This window comes from Vulpes vulpes, chromosome 7 (assembly GCF_048418805.1).
Source record: "Vulpes vulpes isolate BD-2025 chromosome 7, VulVul3, whole genome shotgun sequence".
Taxonomy (NCBI): domain Eukaryota; kingdom Metazoa; phylum Chordata; class Mammalia; order Carnivora; family Canidae; genus Vulpes; species Vulpes vulpes.
Window position 1 is genome coordinate 80023773 of NC_132786.1, and position 27350 is coordinate 80051122.

Consider the following 27350-nt stretch of genomic DNA (forward strand, 5'->3'; position numbering starts at 1 on the left):
TACAGAGTCTCAAATCTTACTACCAGAGATTCTGATTCATTAGGTTGAAGGGAGATATTCAGAAATCTGTTTTAAAAAGTAACCAGGTGATTCCGATATTTGTGATGGTGGGTCTACACTTTGAGAAACAGAGAATAGGTGTGCAATGTTAGTAATGGTAATGTTTGTTTTCAGTTATATATCATCTATCAAGTTGTATCTATATCTGTATATATACTATATATATACTATATATATACTATATATATATATACTATATATATATAGTATATATATATACTATATATAAATAATATATATATACTATTTATATGTATATGTATATATATACACATTTATATTTACTTTAGAAGAAAGCACTATAGATCACAGAAAAAGGAAATTGGATCTCAAGAAATCATCTAGTTCAGTTCAGATACAAAAGAAAACAGATGTCTAATCTTTGTTTTTCTTAACTACCTTATCTCAAGCCAAATAATACCAGCCATTCCCTTAAGGTACTATATCTCTGTAAAGATTTCTCTTGATTTTTTTTTTTCTGAGTCCTCTCCCTATGCCTTATCTCCTTTAAGAAACAAAGAGAATGAAATACAACCCTGATAAATGTTAATAATGCAGAATATTACAGAAAAATAATTCCTGGATTTTATTTCCAGAGACATACTTTATTTATTTTAAATGCAAAGCTTGTTATTCAATTTCCTAAACATATCAGACTTTTTAATGTGATGCATGTACCTTATTCATTTACATGCTTGACTTAAGTGAGGTAGTTTTGCATCTTTTTAAAAATAACTTTCCATTTTATTTTCTCTTTAAGGTCTAAAAAAATGTATGATACTATATACACCTCTCTGGTCTTGATTTCCCTCTAGTGGTTTTCTATTTGCATGTTGAGGAATTATTATACATTTAGGCAAATAGCTTGGCATTTTATGGAAATTCAATATTTGAAATGGCCATTTATGTTTCATACCATATGACAGATAAGGTAAAAGTGCTTAGATGTAATAACCTACTTGCCCAGTATCATTCACCTCATAAATTGCATTGCAATTTAGAATTCTTTCATATTCTTTTGTCTACAAAATATTAAAGCTTGCAAGAAAATCCTTTATAATTAACAGCTTTCTATGGGCACTTCCTATTTTACTGTAAAATGAGTTTTCATAAGAATGCTTCCGTCAGGGAGTGGAAGTTGCCATGGTGGCAGTCTACAATTAGGTATATTAGTCTTATCCATTGAATCAGGGTGTGTACATTTCCTTCCTAGAAGGATACTACTAATAATTTTCTCTTAATGCTTTTCCACTTTGAGCTCAAAGTGCTCCTGCATACATTATCACATTAAATCCTCCCAGCAACCAAGGCAAAAGAGAAACCATTTCAGTGCATATATAATTGCATCCTGACCTCGAATACAGAGTTTCCTTTCTAGTTACCCCATATTTGGTAATTCTTTTGTTTTTAAGATTTTATTTATTTATTTGAGAGAGAGAGAGAGAGAGAGAGAGCAAGAGGACATGAGCACTGGGGAGGGGCAAAAGGAGACAGAGAAGCAGATTCCCCTCTGATCAGGGAGCCTGACATGGGGCTTGAACCCAGGACCCTGAGATCATGACCTGAGCCAAAGGCAGTTGCCACCCAGGCATCCCTGGTAATTATTATTTTTGAGTAAAATCCAGAGTTTTATGTTTATTTACTTAGGATCCTACCAACAATGTGAAAATAGTTGGGATTACATTACATTACCTGCCATGTTTCTCAGGGCAGGAATTTTCAATGTGGGATAGAATTTGTCTTTTGTTTTATTTCAGTGAAGTATTGAACTGCTTAAGGTTTAGAGTCCAGATCTATAAATGAGAATACTAGCTTGCATTTACTATGCTAATTCATATTTTCTCATAAAATAATACAGGTTTTTGTGGCTACCACTGCTTCAGTGAGGTATTGATCTGATTTGGGTTGAACAATACAGTATTGCTAAAATCTGGTTAAAAGGAGAACTATATCAGATAATTCAGTACAACTCCATACCATTTCCTATTAGAGAATTTGTGTTTCTCCCTGGAATAGTCTATCTTTCCCAAGCAGCACTATATTACAAATGCAGGAGTAAGAAAAGGCACCTATGAGCAATTATATAACATACCAAATACAGGCAACCTATTGAAAAGAATATGTCTATTGCATATCATGTCTCTAGTCTGCCTCTTTCAGAAATTAGATTTTTACTTTTCATAAGCTTTCATAAGATTACTTTCCAGAATATCTAAATTATTTTTTCATAGCTAAATCTGTAATATATAAAAGCCATCTAATCTGCATCTGTTTACACCTGATGAAACATTATAATGAAATTGGAAGTTAATTCTCATATATTGTGTGAAATAAAATGATGCATTATTAATTATATTAACACTCAGGTCACTGAGAAAATAGAATGTTCTTTATTGAATTACCACATTAACCTTTTGCTGAAATTTATTTGCTGGAGAAAATATTTAAATGGAAAGTTTAAATTTAATGGCCCCACTTCTATCTTTCCTTTTCAGGAATTGGAGGCATTTTGTTAACTTCTCATTAACCACAAATATGTGCATATCTCAAATTTGACCACACAGTATTAAAAGACTTTAGAGGTTGGGTTAATCCAAATACACTAGGATGTATATTTATAGCACTGTTAACACAAATAAAAGGAGAGGATATAACATGCACTTATTCTAAAAGTGTAGGTAAAATTTAGAAGGTTTTGTGGTAAAGAGAGACATCAAGGATGTCACTTTCCTATGCAGTTTCCCAGTTTTGAAGGAAAGGGGATTTGTAAGCTTGGGTAGCTGTCCATGTTAGCTGTCCCTGCTTGCTAACAAGTGCCTAGTGCTCTGGCCTGTTTGGTAAATTAACCAGGATATTCGCCATTGTCTTCCTCATAAAAACCTAGGTGCTAATGGGAATTGCCTTCTTTGGTAGTTGAATAAACTCTGCTTGAACTACATTTACTGGAGATTCCCCTCCTCCCCTACTGTCTCTGAGAGCTTTTGAGAATCTTGAAATCCTCCAGGTGTCCTCTACTGGAACTTATCTTACCTACCTTGCCTCTTGTCTGGTTCTTTTTTCTTGTTTCTGCTCCGTGTACATTTCGGGAGAGGAATATGACTGCTTCCTTTGAACTGCCCTGAGATGACTCACAAAGGACTTGCTTCTGTATGGCAGTCTTATTAAATATTCTTGTTTTTAGAGTTGGGGACTACCACCATCTTTTCAATGACATTTTTTAGCGTCACTTGCCTTCCTTCTCCAACCTATGCATTTGAAATCACCTTATTCCCCTTCCTCGCCTTGCTGCACTTTGTTCATCTAGCAATTCTCCCTCATTCTAATCTGAGACAATTAGCTCCATATTTTCTTTCAAACCATATTCTATGAACCATAACTTTTGAACTCAGTGGATGATAGTTTGCTAGACAGATTGCTGACCAGACGGTTTACCAGACTCTGCTGCTCTGAAAAGAGGTTTGGCTATCCCTTAGCAGAAGAAGTCACTTTAATTAGTTGTGTCAAGTAGAAGCAGTGGAATTACTGGGGTATGGCTCTCAATCCACCTTCCCTGAAATGTAAACTTACATATAAAATAGGCGTTACATCTGCTACCATGGGTTTATCCTGCAGGTTCAGTGAGCATATACTCAATTGAAGCCCTACACGGTGTGCTTGGCACATAAGTGTGGCTCATGGGAGCTTTCCTTCCTCTGTCCTTAAAAGATAAAGAAGGTGGCTTCTCTGCCTTCCACCTCAGATTCCCATTTTGCTGCGAAGTGGAGTTCTCACGTGCTTCTCTGACTCATGAAAGCACAGATGTTATACACGATCATGTTTTGCCTCTTTCTTATGAATCTCCACTGATTACTTATAAATATGTTGTCTAAATTTCTTAGTATGGACTTGAAAATCTCTCATGCATAGATTCCATTTTTTTTTTACCTCTTTAGTTGCCTTTTCTCTTCCACTTCACACAACTTAGTGTGTAGCCACAATGTACTCAGCAGTTCTGGGAATGTGTTACTCAGTTTTGTGTTGGTGGGCTGCTGTTTATGCCTTCCCTGCTTTTTCCCTCTGTCACCTACTCATCGCCTACTGATGGTATTTCCCAACTTTAGCTTCCTTTAACACCCAGGAGTGTAATGATTGCTGTTTTATCTGAGTTTCCAGAAGAACTCTTTCCTTACAGTACTTAACCATATTGGGTTATTATTTCTGTAGTTGGCTGTCTCTTGCTCCACGAACTCTTTCTGTACCAACTATGCTAACCATGAAACGGGTCTCATCGTCCTTTTACCTTACTCTGCTTCCTCTGATCTTTGCTTTACTACCTCAGGCAGCATTGGAAGCTCCTGCTCATCTGGGCTCATTGGGAAAGAAACATCTGTAATTATGTCCCACAAAGTGCAGAAGACTCCCCATAGAATGTATTTCTATATTATATATACATCCAGATACCATATAATTGAGCGACCAAACTATTATCAATGGTACCCAAAAACCTTTAAACTCATCTACTCATTTGACTGGTTTGTAAATAATATTGTTTATAATATCTAAATATTTTGATATCAGATGAAATACTCCCAACTCTCTTTACTGTTGCCATTTTACTTCATATATATATACATATATATGTATATATATATGTATATATATATGTGTGTATATATATATATATAAACACATACAAAGGATCAGCACATGCAGCAGATCCTGAACCTATCTCATTCTCATCGTATCTTTTCTTACCCAGAGTAAGCTCTAGGCCTCAACTGTGAGGTGCTCGTTCCTTGGAATCCTTATTGTTTTTTGCCGCTAAAATGCAGCACCGTCTTTAAGAAATATAAGCTCTTTCTGAAAACTCCAATTGTGAATATTGATCATACTTATATCATGCCCAGTTTATGTTTTAAAGAGTATTAAAATAAACTCCGTATATGTTCATTGCAAAAAAAAGTATGGATTTATTTTTACCTTATACATATCCTCTTCTTTCTCCTCACTATAATCCACCCCAGTCTACACATTCACACACACACACACACACACACACACACACACACACACACCACGTTGATATTAACTTTTTTATATACACATATAAGCATATATTTTTAAAACACATAAAAATATTATATAGATACATATATATCTGAGATTTGCTATTTTAACAAAAATATGGAAAATTTCAGTACTGATGTATACCTATTGTCACATTTTCTTTACCAGTTTTATAGGAGCCCTAGTGAAGAATGCAATATTATGTAAGTAACATTTTATTGTTTTAGCCATGCTACGTTAGGAAAAAGACCACAGTTGAGAAACTCACTATAATATTCAATTTAAAATTAACTCTTTCTCAATACCTGTGAAAGGTCCATTTGAAGAATAGGTAAATAGGTATAAGTAAATAGATCGAACGATCAATGTAGATCCTGCTTATTTTAGGGACTTGCTAACAATAAATTTATTATTTTAAAATACTCATCAGAAGGTTTCATCCCTTTTCCACATGGAATTGAATCCTTGTAAGAATGCCTTCAATGATTGTTGATTTCAAGTGCTATAATGGACATTGAGAATGGAAATTAGAATGACCCATGCATTACTGTTTCTGCCATTTAAGGACGCAATTGGAAACTTCTGTCAATTATTCTTCAAAGGGTTTCATCATATAGAGATCCATGTTATACACAGATTTTCAGGTTCAATGCCAAGAAGAACATGTGTCTGAGTATTTTTCCTTGTTATGTTTTTTATTGCTTTTACCCTTTGATGGCCACACTTCTAAGTTGGGTTCTCTTAAGTTGAACACCAAATTTTAATATGAATTCTTTGTGTCAGTGTCTAGTGTGTTAATTTACCTTCTACTATGTGGTTTTGATATTTTAGAACAATTTTAAGAATTCTATAGTTTACATACTTTTTTGAAAACTAGAAATAGAAAAGGTACATACTTAACAAATACATGCATCTCATTATTTTAAAATTCATTTTAAAGAGATTTATATACAGTAACATGTTCATTTCAAAAATTAAATATAAGAATAAAATAATAAAGCAATATGGATGACAAACATCCAGGTTAATCCATTTCCTATAAGCATATCCCAAAATGATATATACCATATTTTCAAACAGCCTTTTAAATTCTTGGCTTAGGTGGTAAGAAAGCAGCTATATTCCTCAGAGGTCAGACACTATAATAAAATAGTAATCCATAAGGTAGGCAAGTGCTGTAACTGGCGTTTACCCTGGAGCTTATCTTTTGCTAGTTGCTGACCTCGATTCTGGAATGTAATGACCAAAGTGCTTGAGAGATATGAAGTAAAACCTGGAACCTAAGCAAATAGGTCAAATCCAAAATCACCATCAAAACCCCATATAAAGGGCAACATCTTCTGCAAACAAACTAGTTGAAAAACTGCTCTGACAAAGAAAACAATGAGAGAAGTAGAAAAAAATTTCCCTTAAAACTTTCTGATCATAATCCTACATCTAAACTAGTTTAGGGCTACATATACATAGTAACAATACATATATATTCAAAGTAACTATTCTATTTTAATTGATTCCAAATTAGTGTTCCCACTAATGTGTATTGCTAGGAAAAAATTGACAGAGAGAGAGAAGATATGAAAGTTTAAGAGACATGTAGGAGAAAGAGATAACATTTCAGAGGGAGACTAGATTTAAAAAGTTAATATTGAAAAAAATAATGGCTGGGACTTTTGCAGAATTGATGGATGATGTTAATTTACCCTTACAGGAGGAAGTCCAGAGAACCCCGACAAGGATAGAATTTTTAAAGAGGTATACAGTGAGACAAAAAGGAAGCTATAGAAGTTTTAAAAAGAACCAGAAAAAAAAAAAAAGAGATTGTACCTATAAATGATTGACACTTAGAAAAACAGTGACTTTCCAACAAAAATATTGGAGAGCAGAAGATAATAGAATGAGAAAAAATTCCTAGTAAGCTAGAGGTATTACTCCCAACAAAACTATTTTTTCATGAATGAAAGTAATATTAAGATCATCACATACAGATAAAAACTATTATAAATAAGTCTAAAAACTAGGACTTCCTAAAGCACCACATAAATGTCTGTACTTAAAGACAATTACCTGCAAAGAAAGGATTAAGATACTAGAGAAACATAGAAATAAAAAAAAGTTTTTTTTATAAAGTTCAACTTAAAAAAAAAGATTTTATTTATTTATTCATGAGAGACACAGAGAGAGAGGCAGAGTTATAGGCAGAGAGAGAAGCAAGCTCCATGCAGGGAGCCTGATGTGGGACTCGATCCCCAGTCTCCAGGATCACACCCTGGGCAGAATGCAGATGCTCAACTGCTGAGCCACCCAGGCATCCCTAAAAAAAAAAAAAAAAAAAAAAAAAAAAAATATATATATATATATATATATATATATGTCTAAATAAACACTAACTGAATCAAACAATAACAACAATGAAAGCACTGAAGTTATAGTAGAGTGATTGGATATAACACATTAGGATGTTTTGTGGTTAAAAAATCTAATAGATTATACTAATATAAGATGCTAATAATATGGGAAAATAGGTGTGGGTAAATGGAACACTTTACTGCCTCTGCAACTTTTTTATAAATTTAAACTCTTCTTTCTATGGGATGTCTGAATGGCTCAGTTGGGTTAAGTGTCTGACTCTTGATTTTGGCTCAGGTCTTGATCGAAGGCTCCGCATATGGGCACGGAGCCTGCTTAAGATTCTACCTCTTCCTCTGTGCTTCCCCACTGCATATGCATGTGTTCTCCCTCTCAGTCTCTCTCTCTTAAAAAAAAAAAACAACAAAAAACAAAAAACCTACAAACAATAACAACAAAATACTATTCTAAAATAAAAGGCTTATTAAAACTGCACAGAAAATCAAAGAAATATTGAAACCACAATTCAGGATAGTGATTATCTGAGGAAGGTGTCACCTAGGCCACCTCAGGAAACTTGGCAACATTTTCTTTAGTGGATGATATTTGTATTTTTTTATTTTTTAAAAAATATTTTATTTATTTATTCATGAGAGAGACAGAGAGAGAGGCAGAGGGAGAAGCAGGCTCCATGCAGGAAGCCTGATGTGGGACTCAATCCTGGGACTCCAGGATCGCACCCTGGGCCAAAGGCAGGTGCTAAACCACTGATAAATAAACCACCATTTATTATTTTTAATATTCACATATGCTTCATATACCCTTTTGTATGTGTATTTTACAACTTAAAAAAAAAGCAGCAATTATCTGAAGAGAAGTGACACAGAGATTGAAGAAATTTTAAGGGGTAGGTAAGTCAGAGAGGTTTTTCTAGGAGGCAGCCCTTACTCAGTTGGCCAATACATTTAACTGGAAAGCTATAGCTGTAATCAATTTGTATTTGAAGGTAGAGTATGAAACTGCAATTATGTGTTTTGCCCAGTACTTTTCTAAGAGGAAAGTTAGAAAGGTCACCCTTCAGATGTGAGAAATTTATTTGGCAGGACATTTAAAAGGGTACACTCTGAGAATTATACATATTAATTCTCTTCATAAAAGTAAATAATGCTTACAGTAATAGTTATATTTTATTTATACATATCATCAGCTCAATCACAAGTTGATGGCTTTCCAACTCCTATCAAAGTCTAAGCATAGAGAATTGGTAATTCAGAGAAATGTTCAATAAACTTTCATTGCTATCATTAGTATTATTACTACTCTTGTATTTGGCCAGCTACTGTATATACATTATGGCAGGCTGGATAACGCCCCCTGTAAGGTTTTCCACACAATGAGTCTCAGAACCTGTGAATATATTACCTTATATAGCCAGGGGACTTTATAGATGAGATAAAGTTCAGGATCTGAAAATAGGGATATCATCCTGGATTATACGGGAGGGCCAAATGTAATCACTTGCGTCCTCATAAGAGGGATGCAGAATGAGGCAGAGATTGACAAAAGAGAGGTGACAGTAGAATCAGGGGTTAAAATGTTGTGCTTTGAAGACTGAGGAAGAAGCGTCCGTGAATGCTGAGATACAGGCAACTTCTCTAAACAGAAAAAGACAGGGTAATTGATTCTCTCCTAAAACTTCTAGAAGGAGCATAGCTCTGCTGCCGCTGATTTGGGGCTTCTGACATAGAGAAATTTGAGGAATATATATTTGTGCTGTTTTACACCAGAAAATTCTGGTAATTTGTTATGAGGATCGTGAGGAACTAATACATTTTGTCATGAAGCTCCATCAGAACCCTCCTGCTTTTTAAATCTATTTTATTTTCTATTTTTATCTATTTTTCTATCTATCTATTTTTATCTATTTTCTATTTTTATCTATTTAAATCTATTTTATTTTATTTTATTTATTTATTTTCATTGAGGTATAATTAACATACATTATGTTAGTTTCAGGTATACATGTAATGATTTGACACTTGTATACATTACCAAAATGATCATCACAGTAAATCTAGTCATCACCTATCACTGGAAAAATTACTGCCCTCCCCCCCAATTTTTTTCTTGTGCTGAGAACTTTCAAGATCCACTACCTTGACAACCTTAAAATATGCACAATACCATTGATTGTAGTCATACTGTGCAGCATGTCCCCATGACCTATTCACTTCACAATCGGAAGTTTGTGCCTTCTGACCCCCTTCACCCATTCCTCCTTCCTCTACTCTGGCAACCACCACCGTGTTCTCTGTATCTGTGTTTTGTTTTGTTGTATTTCTTGGTTGATTGTGTTTTGTTAGATTCTTCATATAAATGAGATCATATGGTATTTACCTTTCTCTGGCTTACTTCACTTAGCATAATACCCCTCAGCATAATTACCCTCAAGATCCACCATCCATGTTCTTGCCAAAGGCAAGATTTAATTGGCTGAGTACTATCCCATTGCGTGTGTATGTGTATATTTATACACAGAAATAGATAAAACACTATCTAAATACTAAATATATAAATATATAAAATAATATAATCCAATATATATACAATATAATGATTCAGTAATTCTATACATTTCTCCTTGTTCATCAAAGTAAGTGTACTCTTAATCCCCTTTATCTACTTCATGCATCCCCTCTCACCTCTCTTTTGGCAACTACAAGTTTGATCTTTGTATTCCAGAGTCTTTTTGTTTGGTCCTTTTTTTCTTTGTTCATTTGTTTCATTTCTTAAATTCCACATATGAGTGAAATCATATGGTATTTGTCTTTTTCTGACCGACTTATTTCACTTGGCATAGTACTCTTTAGATCTATCCATATTGTTGCAAGTGGCAAGATTTCATTCTTTTTTTGATTGCTGAGTAATACATCTTTGTGTGTCTGTGTATCTCAGATCTTCTTTAGTGATCTATCCATGGACACTTAGGCTACTTCCATATCTTGGCTATTGTAAATAATGCTGCAGTGAACATGGATGTGCACAGATTATTTTAAATCAGTGTTTTTATTTTCTTTTTGATAAATGCCCCTAAGTGGAACTGATGGATCGTATAGTAGTTCTATCTTTTTTTTTTTTTTCTTGGAATCTCCACACTGTTTTTCATAGTGGCTGCATCAGTTTGCATTTCACAAACAGAAAGCAAGGATTCCTTTATTTCACATCCTTGCCAACACTTGTTATCCCTTGTATTTCCAATAATAGCCATTTTGACTGGTGTAAGGTGATACTGTACTTGCATTTCCCTGATATTGATATTAGTGATAGTAATGATACTATTGATAGTAGTGATATTGAGAATCTTTTCAACAGCATGTACTGTTGGCCACCTGTATGTCTTCTTTGGGAAAAATGTCTGCTCAGATTCTCTGCCTACGTTTTTTTCCTCTATTTTTTATCAGATTTTTTTTTTTTGTTATTGTGTTGTATGAGTTCTTTATATATCTTGGACATTATCCCTTTATTAGATATATGATTTTCAAATTTATTCTGCCTTTCATTTGTCATAAATTAATTGACCATATATATGTGGGTTTATTTCTGAACTCTATTCTATTCCATTCATCTATGTATCTGCTTCTATGCCTACACCACACTGTTTTGATTACTATAGGTTTGTAATATAGTTTGAAATCGAGGAGTGTGATGCCTCCAGCTTTGTTCTTCTTTCTCAAGACTGGTTTAGCTACAGAGGTTCCATACAAATTTTAGGGTTGTTTTTCCTATTTCTGTGAAAAATGCCATTGAGATTTTGATGGGTATTGCATTGAATTTATAGATGACTTTGGGTAGTATGGACTTTATAAGAATATTAATTATTAATTCCTCAATGTTAATGAATATTAACATGGAGTATCCTTCCATTTATTATCCTTCAATGTCTTTTATCAACATCTCATACGTTTCCATTTACAGAATAAGAAATTAAGAAAAAAAATCATCCCATTTGCAATTGCATCAAAAGGATTAAAATACCTAGGGATAAATTTAGCTAAGGAGGTAAAAAAGTCTTTAAATTGGGACCCTGATTCCTCAATTTATAGATTTAGAGTCTTAGCGAAATTAAAGAATGCGTTCAGCTTCTCTTAGCTAGTGAGTGACAAAGTTGTGGTTTGAATCCTGGTTCCCCTTCCTCTGAAGTCTAGACTCATTCAGCTCTACCATGTCTAGTCTCACCAGTGGCCTCGGAACTAAGCTGCCTCTATTGGATCCTCCTTTACTACTTCCAAGGCAAAGTTACTTAACATCTTGGGGAGAGTCATACTCATTTTTGCCCAGGATTCTTTAGCCACAAATGGGGTAAAATAATAGTATTTAAACTACAATTTTGTCATGGGAAGTAAATGAAATAATCTAAATATTCAGCAAAACATCTTCCTATCCACCTGAGTAAGCCTGAAGGCCTTTTAAAAAACCAAAAAATGTTTAAAATTTTGAACCCAACTTCAACTGAACTTTTGAACTTTTCCATCTGTCCACTACTTTGACAGTGCTCTTCAAAACAAACAGAATGGGTTAGTGGCTCTTTTGCTTAAAATTTTAAAAAGTTTTTCACTACTAATGGAATCAATTTCATGTAATTCAACACATTTCAATATAAAGTTCTATGGAAATGGGCTAAAAACCGCTTTCCATTATGAAATAATACTACCATCCTCATTTATCCAAATCTATTTCTACATACATAAAATATGTAGGCCCAAAGTATGTGCATTCTAATAAACATCTATTTTTTAAAAGGAGAAAAGAAATGCAAGTCTTTACTTTCTACATTGGTAGCTTACATAGTTTATGTGATTTAATTAACATATGGCTTTCATATGTAGAATAAAATGCATTTAGAATGAAACATTGAGTTTTATGGGACAAAAAGTATTATGAATCTTGTTTTTCTCAGAATTCAAATTTCATGAATGGCTGAATGGGACAACAAGCTTATTTTCTAAGGCTATATTTAACATTGTAGGTTGGGAGTTCCAATTTCTTTTGAGATCACAAGATACAGGTTTTAAAAGTTGATTTGAGAGCAACAAGATTAGCTGGCACGCTCACTTCATGTGTAAAGGTTTGGATTTCTTTTTGACTTATGAGAGATAAAACAAAATGCTGAGTTAACAAAGATGCATCCTGAATAGATTTATTATACTATAGAAGGTAGTTTAGAAAATAACCCAGAGTGTCTTTCCTGTGGAATTATTTATTCACTCAAGTAATAATACTTTAAAGAACTGGTCATTCTATTCTTCATTGAGAAGGGAATTCATCCAAACCAGTTCATTAGAAATAAGTTAAAATAAAATATATTCTTAGAGTAAATGTGGCAATAATTAGACAAGCTTTGTCTTGCTTATGAAACATTTATGTCCAATATAAACTCTAGGGATCCCTGGGTGGCGCAGCGGTTTGGCGCCTGCCTTTCGCCCAGGGCGCGATCCTGGAGACCCGGGATCGAATCCCACGTCGGGCTCCCGGTGCATGGAGCCTGTGTCTACCTGTGTCTACCTCTACCTGTGTCTCTGCCTCTCTCTCTCTCTCTCTCTGTGACTATCATAAAGAAATAAAAATTAAAAAAAAATAAACTCTAAATACCTCAGGCAGAAAACTTTGTTTTCCTATAAAATGTAAGATATTTAAAATCTTAGTGACTTGAATAAGAAAAATAAAGTCATTCTTGCTAAGATTAATGAATGTGTATATTTTTACTACACATGAAATAATATTGTGCTGTTCAATTTTGTGGAGGCTTTGTTTAGATAATGAATGGGAAAATATAGGTATTAATATTTTCAATGCTGACAGGAATAAGATTGGAAATTATTATTCTTAGGTGAAAGATTCCGATCCACCAAAACTCTATTTTAACTTTAAGTTTCTAGTCCTTCCCTCTTCCCCAGAATTTTTAGATGACCAACTAAGAAGTAGAAAATTATCCAACTACAAATTATAATTTATCCATCTAGGCTGCCTTGCTTACCTTCTGATGATAGTTTTCATAGACAGAAAATGGCCAAATAGGGGCGCCTCAATGGTGGAGCATCTGACTTTGGCTCAGGTTGTGATTCCAGGATCCTGGGGTGGAATATCACATTGGGCTCCCCACAGGGAACCTACTTCTCCTTCTGCCTATGCCTCTGCGTCTCTCTGTCTCTTGTGAATACATAAATACAATTTTTAGGGGGAAAAAAAGAAAAGAAAATGGCCAAATAATTGAGAGCAGTGAGAAAGGAAACCAGAAGCAAAGAAGTTGGCTGGATAATCACATGCTGGATAATCAAACCTGAACTCAAGTTGTGATAGGCTAGGATGACAAATAAAAATGTGGTTTTGATATTTCAGTATTGTTTGAGGACTATGGCCAGAAAAACTAAGATAGTTTTGGAAGACACTGTGGTATTGGGTCAATTCAAATAGTATGCCGGGAGAAAATAGAAACAGGAATGAGGACATGATGGTTTTTATTTTATCAGATCATCTGCATATGTTTTGTGCCTTTGCTTTCACCTTATCTGCTTGCTTTGGTCTAATTCTGCTCCTACATTGCTAAAGTACTGCACCTGCCTCCCACCTCCCCACCGCACCCCAGTGAAGGCTGCTTTGAATTTTCTAAGTACAGTGTTTTACTCACTAGTGTGTATCTTAACATACCATATTGGAATTTTGAGCTCATCTTTATATCTCTAGTGCCTTTTACAGTCTAGACATTTAGACTTTTAAGAAATGTGTATTTGTTGAATAAATGAATGCAGGATTCAATTAATGTTCCTACAGATAAACAAGGAGAGAAAAATCTGTGCTCTTAATGGCATTCCAAGATAGACATAAAGAAGCTTATTAGGCATAAGACAAAAAGGATTTTGCTCCCTGTATCTCACCCTCTGAGCAGGCTGGATACTCTCTGGTGTCTGCAGGAAGCAGGGAGAGTGACAGATTGCAGCCACCATCACTAGCAACACAAACCAGCAGACAGAAACCACCTTGCTATCGCTCAGCCCAGGGGTTTCTTGACACAGGTGTCTAGACAAGGACGGTGCCATCAATGTGGATCTCAGAGCACCCAGTTTATTAACTATCGTCATCACTGTGTCACAGGCGAAATGACAAACCAAGTAGGATGGAAACTCAAGGTTCCATCCAGAACTTCCCCCACAGAATCCTAATTATTGGTTTTTTTTCTAGAAGTTCTTACCAAACTCTACTCTCTTTTCCCTTCTGGCAAACAAATACCTCTGAAACGTGTCTGATTTTATGGGCTCAGTTCCATCTTTGTGCCGACAAAACACAAAAATAACTATTTTAGTAACAACCATGATCACAGAGCACCTCTTACCAGGCACCTTCTTACACATATTAGCAATTATTATTTGTTGTTGTTCTACTTATTGCTCTGTCACATGTATTGGTTTAATCCTCAAAATTTAATACTCTCTATAATTTGGTAATTTTGCAATAAACTACAAAGAATTGTTAACATATTCTATAAGAAATTATATAAACTTCACCACATATTTAGTGCATAGTATATAAAACTGTTGATTTTGTCTGAGACCTCTAGTTAGAATACATTTTATATTTTAAAAGATGCATATTTTAGGTTGCCTGGGTGGCTCAGTGGTTAAGCGTCTGCCTTTAGCCCAGGGTATGATCCTGGAGTTCCCAGATTGGGTCCCACATTGGGCTCCCTGCATGGAGCCTGCTTCTCTCTCTGCCTATGTCTCTGCCTCTCTCTCCCTCTCTCTGTCTCTCATGAATAAATACATAAAATATTTAAAGAAAAATGAAATAAAAGATGCATATTCCTACCTTTATATATAATTTATATATATATATATATACACACATATATACATACTATGTAATTGACATAACTTTTAAGTAACATTTAACTTATGTATACTAAAATACGGCCAAAGTTAATATAAAAATTTTTATTATCATTTAACTACAATCTCGAAAATATACCAATTTAAATAATTAAATATACTTGTTATGAGCCACTAAATTGATTTTGTGACCTTCTAGTAGGTGATGGATTGTAGTTTAAACAAAACAGTGCATTAAAATGGAAGGAGTGCACCTTGCTCTTCAGTTTTTTTAAGAAACCAATTAAAGGCAGTTATTTCTCCCCTTTTACAATACATATGTTCATTTAATAATAAGTAAATTGGAAGGAATTAAATGGCATGGACCTGTTTATTATGCTAATTGTGTTTTTTGTGTTTTAACTAAGACTTAGTTCAGTGAATTCCCATATATTCAGTAAATAAACAAATTAATATGTGTAGTAAACATTCTTGAAACTGCTTTTACTATGAAATCATTCATGTTTGGCTGCTTTTATACATTTCAATTGTTACAACTTGATTTTATGTAATAGATAAAGTCTCAGTTGTCACTTTCCTAGTCTAATGACTAAACTCACTTATATCTACAGAAAAAAATTCTTCTCCATCAAAAAATTGAATAACTTTTCTCCACATCTGTAGGTATTGGCAAGTAATGACTCTTACACTCCTGTATAGGAATTAGTATAATAATGTGCACATACATCTACCTGAAGAGTAAGAGAGATTTTTATCTTAACAGTAAGGAACTGAAAAAATATGTTTTAAAAATTTTTTATTTTATTTTATTGGGAGAGAGAGCGATCAAGAGCAAGTGCACACACAGGGCAGGAGAGGGGAGAGGGTGGTGCTGGGAGGGTCAGAGGGAGAGAATCTCAAGCAGATTCCGGAGCTCCACGCGGAACCCCATGTAGGCACAATCTCACCACCCATGAGATCATGAGCTGAGCAGAAACCAAGAGCCAGGCACTCAACAGATGGAGCCACCCAGGCCCCCCTGAAATAATGTTTATAAAAACAAAAGTGAAAGGAGAGAAAACTGGAAGGCAATGTATTACCTGTGAGAGGGTATCTAAGGCCGAGATTAATAATAGATGGAGGGAGTGGAGAGAAAAGAAATCAGAAGAGGTCTTCTGGTCCTTTGGACCTTCTAGAATTTGTTGTTCCTTGAGAGGTTTGCTCTTACTAGCTGAGCCAGCTAGTATAATTAAAAGGCATTTGGGGGCAGCCCCAGTGGCTCAGCGGTTTAGCGCTGCCTTCAGCTCTGAGGTGGGATCCTGGAGACTCTGGATGGAGTCCTACATCGGGTTCCCTGCCTGTGTCTCTGCCTCTTTCTCTATCTCTGTATCTCTCATGAATAAATAAATAAAATCTTTTTTAAAAAAGGCATTTGGATGTTTGCACACTGAAAGCTGGATTGTCTCGCTCAAAGTCTTTCTTATCCATAGGAAGGCAAGGGAAAAGTGTAAGGAAACTTCTGGAATAAGGAGGAAAATGATCCGTGAGAAGCTATGAGCCAAATAGGAAATGACAGAAGGATAAAAAAGATGCTGACAGAGTTATATATTCCTTCATAGAGTTTTGTTGTCAGATTTCCTCCATTTCACCTATTCAGCCAGAACATCCATTCCAATCTGTGTGCTGACACTGTTTTTTCTTATTTTACAAATGGATTTTGCCCATGATCTAAATAAAATGAAAAGAAAAATTGTCCCATGAGAAGGCAACATTTTAAATCCTAGCACTCACCTACTTCCCAGAGTAAAGACATGAACCAAACACCTTCACGAGAGCCAAGCTCAAAGGCAAAATAATAAGAATCCTAGTAGGACAAGTAGAACAAAGAGAAGAAAATGATGCAAAACAGGGACATTCAGTGGGAGTTGGGGGATATTGTGTAATTGAGATGAATTTAAATAAGTACAGTTTATCTATAAAAATATGCACTCCAATAATGAAATATATATGTAATCTCCATGTATTTCATATATAGTTGGCCCTTGAACAACATGAGGTTTACAGATGCCAATCCCCTTACTTCTTCCACAATAAAAATTTCACATATAATTTTTGACTCCCCATGAACTTGAGTAATAGCCTACTGTTGACTAGATGCCTTACTGATAACAGTAATAGTCAACATGTATTTTGTATGTTATATGTATTATATGCTGTATTCTTAAAGTAAGCTAGAGAACAGAAAATGTTTAAAAATATAAGGAAAGTACATTTATAGTACTGCATTATATTTATTTAAAAAATCATGAGTAAGTAGACCAACTCAGTTCAAACCATGTTGTTCAAGAGTCAACTATACATGAAATACACATAGACTAAATTTTAGAATAGGAGGGATTAAAAATTATTACATTGCATCATATTGGGATTTGATATAAGAAAGATTTCATGTGGCAAAAAAAATTTACAGGTGATGAGAATGTAGAAAAAACAAACATTTAAGATGCTAACAGCTTCCTTGTGTGAACTGTTTGCTGTTTGTTTCATTATAGTCTATTCACATAGAAGCAGATTATCTCTTAAAAATGAATGTCAATTCCTGTCTCTCCTCAGTGGCTTCTCATTTCACTGAGCAAAAGTGCACACTCTTTCCATTGTTTTGCCAGAGCCGATTCAGTCTAGCCCTTATTATCCTTCTGCCTTAATTTTCTGTCCCCTTCCTTCATCCTGCTTCTGTCACTCTGGCTTTCCTGGAGCTTCGGAAACACACTCCAGACCCTCTCCTGCCTCTTTGCTATGTCTCTTTCCCGAGATCCACTTGCCCCATATATTGTCATGGCTCACATTTTCATCTCCTACCTGTCAGCTCTTTAGTGAAGTGATTCCTTTACAAGCAGTGTAAATAGAAAACTCTTCTTTGCTTTATTCATTTTCCAGAGCTTTCATTTCCATAGTGTTTATCCTCTGATGTATTATATACTTTCCTGCCTGTCCTTACTAGAATGTAAACTAGGTAAGCTCTGTTTTGTTCAGTGCTGTATACATATCATCTAGAACAGGCCTGGCACACAGTAGGAATTTCATAAATATGGGGTGAATAGATGGAATAAGTGAAAGAGTGAGCATGCCATTTTAGATTTCTGTTTTTCATGCTTCCTTTAAAGACACAAGGCTCATTTGTATGCTATAAATATTTATGTCCATCCGATCACTATGAATCTACAAACTTACAACACATAGTACAATGTTTTTAAAAGCTTAACTATAAATAAAGGCCTTTTACTGACATTAAAACTAATGTGTTTAGTAATAACTAAACATTTGCAAAGTGATCCATGATATCTTTGAAACTTACACAGTGATAAATATTCAGGCAACTTGACAACTTTCGTTAACTTTAGTTTTGTCTATAATTTTATTTAAATTGTTTCATTTGATGCTTGGATTAAGAGTTATTATACATGATAAACCATTCTGATACCTTAAAATGTATTTAAATGGACATGAATAAAGATGTAAATTTTGCATTTCTATTAGATTTTCCTGAGATTAGCTCTGTTACCAGATTGGCCCACGGAGAAAAACTTAATATAAAATTGTCTTACTTTGTATTTATGTTCAAAGCAAACAAAGGTAAAATATATATTTAAAATAGCCATTCTATAAGACCACTCAAAAAAGTAATTTTAATGATAAATATTTCTAGTGGTTTATGACTTATATTTTCAGTACATCATCTATCTACTTCATTTTCACTTGCTTTTTTCAATTTGACTCCCCATCAGACCCATCTCTTATTACTCAAAAGATATAATCATATTGAATTAATGAATTTTTTTCAACAGAAAAAATTGAAATTTTATGAGTGAGCTATTTTTAAATATAATTCATTAGAATTAAACCTCAACATTTTTATCTCTTTTTAATCCCCCCCCCCAAATTTTGTATTTCAATATGAAATAAAAGAACTAATCATTTAGGACCAAGTACATTAATCCCATTTACTAGTCTGATATGAAGTTGTATAAACCTAAGGCTTTAACAGAATTATTTTTTGTTCAATGTATTAATGATTCATTTTCTTATCTCATTTATTTATTGATAAATTTCCAGAATTTTAAAATGATCAGTTCCTGTAGAATTCACCAAATTTTGGAATGAGTATTTATTTATTCCATAGAACATATTACCAGCATAAATCAAGCCTACAAATAAGAGAGCAGAAACAGCTTCACTGTTTGATTCCACTCTCCTTATAAAAAACTTTAGGCTCAACTAGAAGATCTTTGCAATTCTTTTGATAATTTCTTTTTCTGTACTATCACCTATCTAGATAATTATTCGTATTTAAAGTGGCTATATAGACTGGGTGGGGGTGAGTGGATGGGAGGGGAAGCTGTTCTGGGTAAGATTTGGTCCAAAAGCAAATTTTCAGGAGTTGAAGTTGGAAATTATGGATTTTCAATAAATTGATCCCTCAATACACTTTGTTGACTTGAGTGAGTTTGCAAATATTCAGACTGAATTCACATAGTATGTCGAGTATTGATGCAGTAATAATAATACTTAGAGATACATTTTATTCTGGTAAACTTTTCCCATCTATCCCAAATAATAATAGGTTAATATGACACTTAAACCTAAAATAACTTATTTTTGAGCCATATGTGAAAGAGAAGCTGTGATATTTATGTTTAAATAAGGACATATCCTTATTACAGCTCGAGAGGAAGACTCATAAAATGTGATTAGAGCACAAAATCATGTAATTAATGGGCCAAAGATACCCAAGGCAGAGAATCATAAAAAGATATATGCATTCCTTAGACATTTTAATATTAATCATAACTCAATGAGTATTTCTAGATTCATCATTCTTTTGATTTAGATCTAAAATATTTCTCTTGACTTTTGGAGGGCCATGTAAACTTTTGTGGTTAGTCACATCTCATACATTATATGTAAATTTTTAGTTTTTATTTAAAATGAAGAGGGATAAAGGTCTTTGAGAAGCAACTTTAAGATATAAAATTAAGGTTTTGTTATTTTCCAAAAAATTTCACAATCGTCTCACCCACATCTGTTTTAACAAGGCTTTTATAAAGCAACTCACCTTTGTAGAGCCTTCCCAAAGCATTCAAATTAATACCATAGCACTAGAACTCCTTTTCCAAATCAACTACATACTTTCACTTTTTGATTTAATTATGAAAATACAATAATAGGATAAAGAGCAAATTATTTGGAGAAACAGAAGCTACTGATTCTGTATGTACATAACTCACACAAAGCAGAAGTGATAGGCATTAGTCAATAAAAATACAGTTTCGTCTTTTTTTCAGTAAATTGCATTAAATAGAGAAATTTGGATGTTGAATAAAAGTTAATGTGGTGAGTCCATTAAGGAAAGGGTGATTAATTTTTCCAGAGCTTAATTTTTTAAATCTATGTTTATTAGAGAAAAATAATTTCCTACTTCTTTTCTACTTTAAATATCATCAGTTCTGAAAGTAAATTTAAATACTCCATGTTGTAATGAAAATGTATTTTAATGCATCAACACGTGACTACATTCTTTTAAAACATGAGTGTTGTGTTTTCACTTCTGAGTCTTACTCAAAAGGAGAAACAAACGCAATAAATTCTAAGGTGACATTTGCCATCTTTCCACATAATTAGGACAATGTGAATCTTCTGCTTCAAATGTGGAATGCCAGCCATTTATTTCTTGTATATTAATAAACTAGTGCTACTATTATTATAAGAAGAATAGCAAGAGAAGTTGACACTACCAGCACCTGGGTGGTTCAGTGGTTGAGCCTTTGGCTGAGGTTGTGATCCAGTCTTCCTGAGATAGAGTCTCACATGGGGCTCTCCACAGGGAGCCTGCTTCTCCCTCTGCCTATGTCTCTGGCTCTCTCTCTGTGTCTTTCATGGATAAACAATAAATAATTTTTTTTTAAAAAAAGGAAGTTGACACTACCATAGCATAACTATGTACTAGGGATTCATTGAAGCCTGAGAATCACTCTATGAGTGAGGTGCTATTACTAGTGTCCATTTTCTAGAGGATGAAGTTGAGACACCGGCAGATTAACTAACTAGCCTGAGGTTGTAAGGCCGTTTACCTTATGAATGTTCGTATTTAAAAGGAGGCAGCCTGGCTCTAGAGTTCATGTTCTCAGCTAATACCTATACCACATTTTTTTTTTCAAAACATGAAACCAAATCCCATGTGCTTGAATTTTGGCTTTCATTTATCCTCTGTGAAACCCATGCATTGGCTAAGAGGTAGATTTTATACATCTATTAAATAAGTCCTTGTTAACTGGCTTCATTTATTTAGTCAGAAAAATCAGTCTGTTCAACCAAAGAGCTGTTTCCACTTTGCGGTTTTTTTTTTATTATTATTTTTTATTTTTAAATGCATTGACCATTGGACTACATTGGCTGGGACTACCTGAAGAAAAATAGTTTTATTATGAATTAGAAGCCTGGGAACAAACAGTCCTGGTAAAATGCCTTTATCAGTCAATCAATAACATGTACTTGAATGCCCTCTGAGGTGTAGGGGCAGAAAATGTTCCCTTCTTCCCTTCTAGATCCTTTGGCTGCCTAATAATTAAGTTGACATAACAGGATTAACATGAAGAAAATAAACAAGTGTGATCACGTGTATGTATACCTCCTGTATACCATTCAGCTTAAATACCATCTTTAACTAAAGACAAAAGATGTCAATGGGTATGGAATCAGTTGTAGGTGGTTACCAGGAAAGCATGGTGAGGTTGTTATGTGTGTTTAAGCTTTGTGTTCTCTGCTGGTGAGAGTTTCTAGGGATTGAGTTATCCCCTCTCTTCTTGGTGAAGAGAGGAAGACACCCTCACAAGTGGAGATTTCCCCTTGTATATTTATCTCTTGCAAAAGGGTAACTACTCCTTAGTTTTCAGAGCTTCTCCAGTGTCTGCTTTCTTAGAAATCACCAGCTTACAATAAGTGGAATGCCTAACGGGCATATTTCGGAGTAGTATATTTTGCTCCCCTGTGGAGAGGTTGGTCTTGCTTGCTACGGTAATTGCAATCCAGTGGGAAACTTAAAGTCTGGATCTCTAAACCTTTGAAACCACCACTTAATTGGTGATAGTATTCTGAGATTTTTATGATACATAAGCTATATTTTAAAAAATAGTTTTCATAGTCTAATTATAATATATATGTGTGATATATACTGATTGGTTGTCTAATTTTTTGGTCCTGTTATGCCTATGAATGATACTTACTTCAAGGAAAATAATTAATGCTTGCATGTTACAATTTGCAAAAACAACAACATAAATATTACAGCTTCTCTTTCACATATGGCTAAAAACAATAATATTAAGCTTGGGAAAGCACATTTTTTATTATCCATAATGTTAACTTTAAACAGAGCAAAGAGCAATTTTACTGAAGTAAAAAAAAATTATTTGGAATAGCAGGGGAATTATAATTTGGGACAAACAAGCTATGGGAACCACAGGCAAGTCCAAAGAGACAAAGGGAAGGTCAGTTTTCATTAGGTTTTAGGAGGAAAGAGGGGAAGATTTATCTGAAAGGAAATTCACTGAAGACGAATAGGAGTCTGAGGTTAGGGACATCTCTCAGCGTCTGTGGGCAGTGGTTGGTTGTTGCTGAGGCTACGAGGGGTCTTTCTTCCTTATCTTAAAGGTGGTAGCTAAATACCCATGTGAAAAGTGTCCAATTTTGTCAAAATAACTGTCTTCCTTCTTCCTAGTGGTTATATAGGCTGCTGTGAGTAGTACTGTGACAGCTCCCCCTTCATTTTAAGTGACTCCATTTTAAATGAGGTTTCCTTTATTTTCACAGAATAAAGGTTGTTGAAGTGTGTGTCAGACTAAAAACATTTCTACCTTTGTTCATGTATTCAGCCGTAATTTTCAAAGAGTATCTATTAGAACTTGAGAAAATCTTCAAGGCTTTTATCTTTATTTTTAAATTTTTCTTTTGAACAACTTTTTCTTTAAATGCTGACTTTGCCAATTCTCCCTCCTACCCTTCGTCACTAGCCCATTGATTTTATAGAAGACTTTTGGGAAGAAGGAAAGTACTTTCACCTACTATGAATATGTGATTATTTTATAAAGAGTCTTTTCACCATTCATTCGTTCAAGGTAATAGGATATCATGAGAGTAATATGGCCTTGGAAATAGGGAATCCATCCCATCCTCCATCTGCCACTCTCTTATACTTTGATAAGGAGTAATTCTGCTTCTCCCTGAATACTCCCATTTATTTATCTACTAAGTAATTGGAGTGAACCAGATGCAGTATAAAAAATTTTTTTAAGTATTTATTGAGATTGTAGGGGCCAAAGGCAGTTGGCCCCAAGATGGCCCACTTTGCCATGTGGACTATTTCAAGCTGAAGGCAATTGAGAACCTGCAGGCTCAAGAAAGTCTTTTACCCCTCCTTTAATTACACAGAAGAGTCTAAATTGGGGGGCCTTTCCCAGAATAAAGGTTATTGCTCAAGATGAATTTTTTCAGAGTCACCCTTCTGCATGGCAGAGCAAATAGCTAATTACCAAGTATCTGCTCTTCTTAGCACCCTTTGAATTGCATTTCTTTCTTCTGAAATCCTAGACCCTACCCACTTCTCTTTAGTTCAGATGACATATAGACCTCATTTTGTCTGTCTTTGGAACTTCCGTGTCTATGTTGATGCCCTATATGTGCAAAAGTAGATTTTATTTTCTCCTGTTAATCTTTCTTACACCAATTTTGATTCTTAGTCTGGGTAGAAGGACCTGGAAGAGGACAGGGTGTTCTTGCTTCCTGATAAGATTTATACCATTGCCAATACAGGAAATTCAAAGATTTGTACAAATATCCTGACTTCAAAAGAATGACCATTCAGTGAAAGTAGATGAGAAACAATAATCAACATTTATTTTTGAGAAGTTACTAATCGAAAGAAATTAGATTGCCAAGTCCACAGCAGATATTGGTCACAAAATAAAGCCAGACATTCCCAGAGCAGTTAGAGACTCCCAATCTAAACAGTTCCCTCCCTGCATTTTCTTCAATTGTAGTTTTTGCTCTTAGTTCAGAAGGTGAGCATGATTTAAAACATGCTCATCAAATGAGAAAGTATCTTTCCTCCCCTGCATGAGAAGATTAACAGGGGTGAAGAATACTGTTTCTTTGACTGTTGAGGGTTGTTAGAGTCAAATTGCTAATTATTTTCCAGACCTGATGGAAAGGGTAGTGATAACATTCCTGAGTTTCATTTTGCTTCAGTAAGTACAGAAAAGGCAGAAAATGGCAGCACAGGCCAATTAAGTAGGTTATTTTTTTGATCTTCCTCTTCTTCTTTCCTCTCCTAAAATTACAAAATAGACTTCATTTTATTTTCTAGTAAATATTCTAATACCACAGTTAGCTCGTATTTTGTTATTAACTCATTCACCAATTCTCTTGTTCAACTTTCTCTAATTCAGGAGATTTAATGTTGCACCGGCTTGGAGTTTGCTTGATTGCCTTGTTAATGCTCTTATTCCCTAGCAATCAATTTAGTTTGATTGATGTTTGTTATGCAGCCTAGTAAGTTCTCTTCACTTGAATTTCATTTAGAGTTCTTTTTTCCTCAACTTCCTAGCAATCAATTTGACTTGATTGCTATTTACTTCCTGACCTGTTGATATTGCAAGATTGCATAAGTGTGCTAATTACCTTCATGTCCACAAGCAGATTCAGTTAGCCACATATTTGACATACCTACTTTAAATGACTTCATGTAAATAATTGCCTCTTTAATGCAGGTTTTATATATTTGCTGTCGATATAGTACAATAGTTTGCATTTATCTCTCCTTTTTCTACTTGGGATGTAAAAATATATATTATCATAAGATACATTATAATTTATGGGGGGAAAAAAACCCTATCGGATTAAAAACGTAACCAAGTGTTGGTAGAATAGAGATGACTGTGGAGACAGACTTAGGCGATTTTAGAACACAGCAGGTATAATCTGCATATCAGGTTTCTCTCTCACCATTGCAATTTTTTTTTTTAATAAACTAGGTCACTAAAACCGTTCTCTGTTTCTATAAGTAATTTCAGAGAGCACTGATAAACTGAATAAACTCTTCTTATTTCAGAGTGTCTGAAGGGTCCCTCAATTTAAATTACATCAAGGTGAAGTAGAAGCTTCTTTGGAATACCATATCCCTAGTAGTTACTCTGAGAAAGTTGATTGGATGTCTGTCTGATAGATCAGAGGAATGCTTTGCTTAATTCCATAAACTGTCATGCTTTAATAAATATTTTAACACACATATAACTCTACAATATTTTAAAAATATGGAAAATTAATTCTTCAAAGGATCTCATTCTGTGGCTAGTAAATAATAGATGCTCTTTCAATGTAGGTAAACTATCCTTGGATCTATTTTACAGTTTAAGAACTCAAACTATGACTACACTTTCCTTCTCTGAATTTAGGTGAGAGTATGTTTCATTTGCTCACTACCTCAAGCCGACTGTTGTATAATCCTCCCTTTTGCTCAATATTTATAGAGACTAGATCCAAAGCAAGTATGATCAAAGAATCAGAAGGTGTTCTGCAAAATTAGATTACTGTCTCTCTTCATTTGGTAATTTATCAACGTGAGAACTCAACAATATTCCCTCAGTAATCCTTTATTCTTGCCTGAGTGTTTGTGCTAGGTGCCATAAGCAGTAAAAAGATTTCAAATCTAGAGGAGTAATAAATACTTGTGTCACTGAAATAACTTTGGAATAGAAGCAGTATTTTAGTTGGTATTTAAATGATAAGATTGAGAGTAGTCAGCATGCAGCTCATATAATTACGGAAAATTTAGAAGATATAATTTGTGGTCTTATTCCTGGTCTTGAGGAAATGTGTGGGGGCTTTGGTATCAAAACAGGAAACAGCATAATCATGTTTGGAAGACAGCTTATCTGGAGGCAGAAATGAGCACTAGAGCCTAAAATAGAGAAATATGTACATCAGTGTGAAAGGACACTTGCAGAAAGGTTCAGAATCATAGCCTAAGTGGAATTTTACCTTAATAGAGATTATGAAGATGTCTTTGGATTTTTTAATGACACGATTAGGCTTTTAGGTATTTGATATTTCTTACTTCATTTATTTCTTTGAAGAAGGCCTTCTGCCTGTATTCTACTACTCAAATTCTATTTCTTCTTTAAGACCCAACACAAATGTATATCTCATTTTCTAAATATATATATATATGCACATATATATAATTATATGTCTTATTTTGTATATGTATAAAATATATATGTATGTGTATATATGTGTGTATATATATCATCTCTCTCTATATATATATTTCATTATATATTTGGCTTTTTTTAATTTAATAAATTGTAACTCTACACCCCCCCAGTGTGTATCTTTTCTTGTCCACTCTTTTAACAATTAATCCTTTACTATTTCGAGGCAGACTTTTGTTTTTGCTGCTATTTTAATTAAATATAATTTACATACAAGATAAAAATATCTTAAATGTTCAGTTTGATGAATTTTGACAATTACACACATCCATGTAAACTCATCCAGCCCTAGAAAGGGCCTAGAAAGTACCCTTTGTTAGAGAATTCCCTACCCTTTTTCTGAATTCTCTTGCTATAGATTAGTTTTTCTGGTTATATATGTACATTTTGTGTTATAAATATATAATTATATGTACATGTATGTTGTGTGCCTGTATGTCTACTTTCTTTTAAACTACATAATATATTTTTAAAAATTTAATTCCAATATAGTTAACATACAGTGTTATATTAGTTTCAGATATAAAATATAGTAATTCATCAATTCCATGCATTACTCAGTGCTTATCATGATAAATCCACTCTTTAATCGCCATCACCTATTTCATCCATCCCCTCCTCCCACCTCTCCTCTGGTAACCATCAGGTTGTTCTCTATAATTAAGAGGATTTTTAGGTTTGTCTCTTTTTAAATTTGTTCATGTGTTTGTTTTTG

At 34.1% G+C, this 27350-nt stretch overlaps 1 protein-coding gene across 1 annotated transcript in view; it reads left to right on the forward strand.

The window, feature by feature from the left end:
* The window catches only part of ZNF804B (zinc finger protein 804B), a 492135-nt gene that overhangs the window by 121166 nt on the left and 343619 nt on the right, over nt 1-27350 (forward strand). The gene's annotated exons all lie outside the window — the stretch shown is intronic.